The sequence below is a fragment of the Chaetura pelagica genome, unplaced genomic scaffold (genome assembly GCF_000747805.2).
Source record: "Chaetura pelagica isolate M959 unplaced genomic scaffold, ChaPel_1.0 scaffold312, whole genome shotgun sequence".
Classification (NCBI taxonomy): Eukaryota; Metazoa; Chordata; class Aves; order Apodiformes; family Apodidae; genus Chaetura; species Chaetura pelagica.
Window position 1 is genome coordinate 1,626,915 of NW_009952485.1, and position 2,769 is coordinate 1,629,683.

Sequence of the window (2,769 nt, forward strand, 5' to 3'; positions counted from 1 at the left end):
AACCTAAAATATAATAAACTGCAGAGATGTCAGAAAGTTATAGATGTGCACTTTAATTACCCTACACTAATAATGTTTGTCATCTACATTAGCATTGTAAATTAAAACAACACATGCAAATTCAAGGATCTGCTTGCAAGTTTGTCCCCACTGCCACGCCTGTGCAGCAGCAGCTCATTAAGGCAGTGAGCTATGCCAATACTGAGCTGTTGCTAGGCTGTAAGATACTACTACATCATTACTCCTTGCATTGCAAAAACATCCATGTATAGTCCAACTTAGCTTTAACTGCACAGTGTGGGGCGCTGACAAAATACATAGTGTACTGATATTATTAGATTTTTCACAAAGCTGAGGTGATGTCGTGGATGGAGCGAGAGATGCACTTCACTCCTAACAGAGAAGCAACAATATGCTTTATTGTTGTAAAACAGTGGGTTTAACTGAGTTCATTGGTAAATGTGACAGTGGCGTAGCAGGATTCAATGGTGAGGCACGCTTGATTATACTGCACAGAGGACAGGGTCAGGCAAAACTGTGAGGAAGACCCTCCTGTTGGGTCAGGAGGTTTAAGAAGGAAGCCCTTGCCTTCTAAACTTCTCAGAGAGCAGTCTAGATGTGGCTGGATCCAATCCTAGTACCAGACTTGGTCTATGGTTTTGTCTTAAGGATTATATATGTGCAATTAATCCATTGCATCACTCAGCTAAGACTTCAAAGTTGCAGCACCTATTCCCAATTCACTTACCAAGTACCTGACGAGATAAAGATTCTCTTAGCCTCGAGAAGTAACCTTGAGGGGCATCCCTACTCTATGGGAGATAGATCCTGGCCTGCAGCCTACTGTGGTTTCAGGAAAGCACAATGGGCCCTGAGCTGTTCACTATTTAGACAGAGCAGAATGACTGACTTACAGTCATATTTGCATGCCAGCAAGACGTCTGGGTCACTGTTCCAGACAGCTCTGGGCTACCATGTTGCCATCCATCCACCAAAGTGCAGCCTATAGTGGGATGCAGCCATCAGGACCCCCAAGGCATAAAAGCACAACATCTCCTCAACACAGCACAGAAATTTCAAATTTATAAGCCATTTCATTTGTAATTTTTCTTTATTGGAAGAATGATTATTGCTTCACTGGTGCACACTCCCATGTCTCCAGCCTATTCAGCAAATAAGTGAAACAAAATCTACACATTGTTCTGTAATAAAGTTATCTACACATTATTGTTCTCATTCTCCACTTGTGAAAAATCTAAAGGAACTAATGCAGCTGCTGGGCACTGAAGGTGCTCCTCAATTAAAGTACCTTGCAGAACAAAGGCTGAAGCCAAAAGCTGGCCTCACAGCATTCAACACAATAAAAATCTTCCCAGAAAGAGTCTCCACAATGATCAAATACCAATCATCAAACATGCACAAAATCACAGTTACTCAACCATGAATGCCAAGACTCAAAGGAAGATTTCCTGGGAGTGTTACGATTACTTTTATTTATTATTATTTTAATAACTTACCTAAAGAAATTCAATCAGCAACTGAAAAACTAACTGCAAGGCTTTAATTATTCTCTTAGTGCCTTGCCGTTAAGTTTGTTCTTAACATTTTTTCAGCTGGACAAGAAAAGCAAACACACACGTCAAGGTCAGAGAGAAATAGCTGTTTTCTTGCTTCATCTGAATTCCAGTTCCGGGCAGCAAAAAAGCCAGCAATTTAAACAGGAAACTGGTTTGATAGTTCTGAATTCAGCTTTTCCACGAATGGAGAAGCATTATGCAGTGAGTCTGCCTGCTTTTGCTTGTTTCATCATTGAAGGAAAGAAAAACAACATTTAAAAAAAAAAAAAAAAGCCTCAGATTTGGTCTTGTTGGAGAAGATCTGCAAGCAGTGCAGTTTAATAAAGCTACTCTTCAATGAAGCACAAGATGTAAATTGCAAAGTAGTGTGTTGCTTTCATAATACTACAGTGTTTGTTTCCAATATGTACTGTAGTCTCTTGTACAAAAAAATTCTGAACATAATCAAGTGCAAGTGCTGCCAGGTCACCACTCACTGTCATACAACACAGTGTAGTTTCAGTCACACTGCAAGCACTCTGTGGCTTCACTTCAGCTGACCTAGACCTTTACTGCTGCATTATTTTATTTAAAAAAAAAAATAAAAATATCAATTTTATCACAATAAAAAGGCTTTTTACAATGGACATTGTTCATGCCTGATACCAAGATAACAAAGCTTGCAGAATCACAAGGACACTTCCTTAAAATCCAAAATACTATAGCAGTTATCCATATGCACTGAGGAAAAAACACATTTTCTAAAACCAGTGCCATCACTTCATGGTAAGAACAGCCATAGGAGATTACACCAACGCCTCAACTTCAGAAGGTGCAAAGTAATTCAGAAGCAGGCAGCAGCATCCTTGGGTGAAAAGGCGTCTTCCTGACTTCATGCTGTGAGTAGCCCTCTTATGCCATAAGCCATATGCTAACTAATGTTTCTATTAGTTAGCATGAGCTGTTATGTTTTACTCTAATATTATTAATCTTGGTATAGTGAGTTTCACAGACAAAATGTCTGTGAGACATCAGCTCATTCTTGCACTCAGCCACATGAAGACATCTCTTTTCACTCCATCATTTATTGCTCCAACTCCACAAACTGTTACAGGCAATATTGGGTTTGAATACAGGTTCAGTGTAGAATACTGCTAAAATAACCTGAGCCCAAAGCAACCTTTCCTCAATGCCTACACTTAACTTGAAAGAG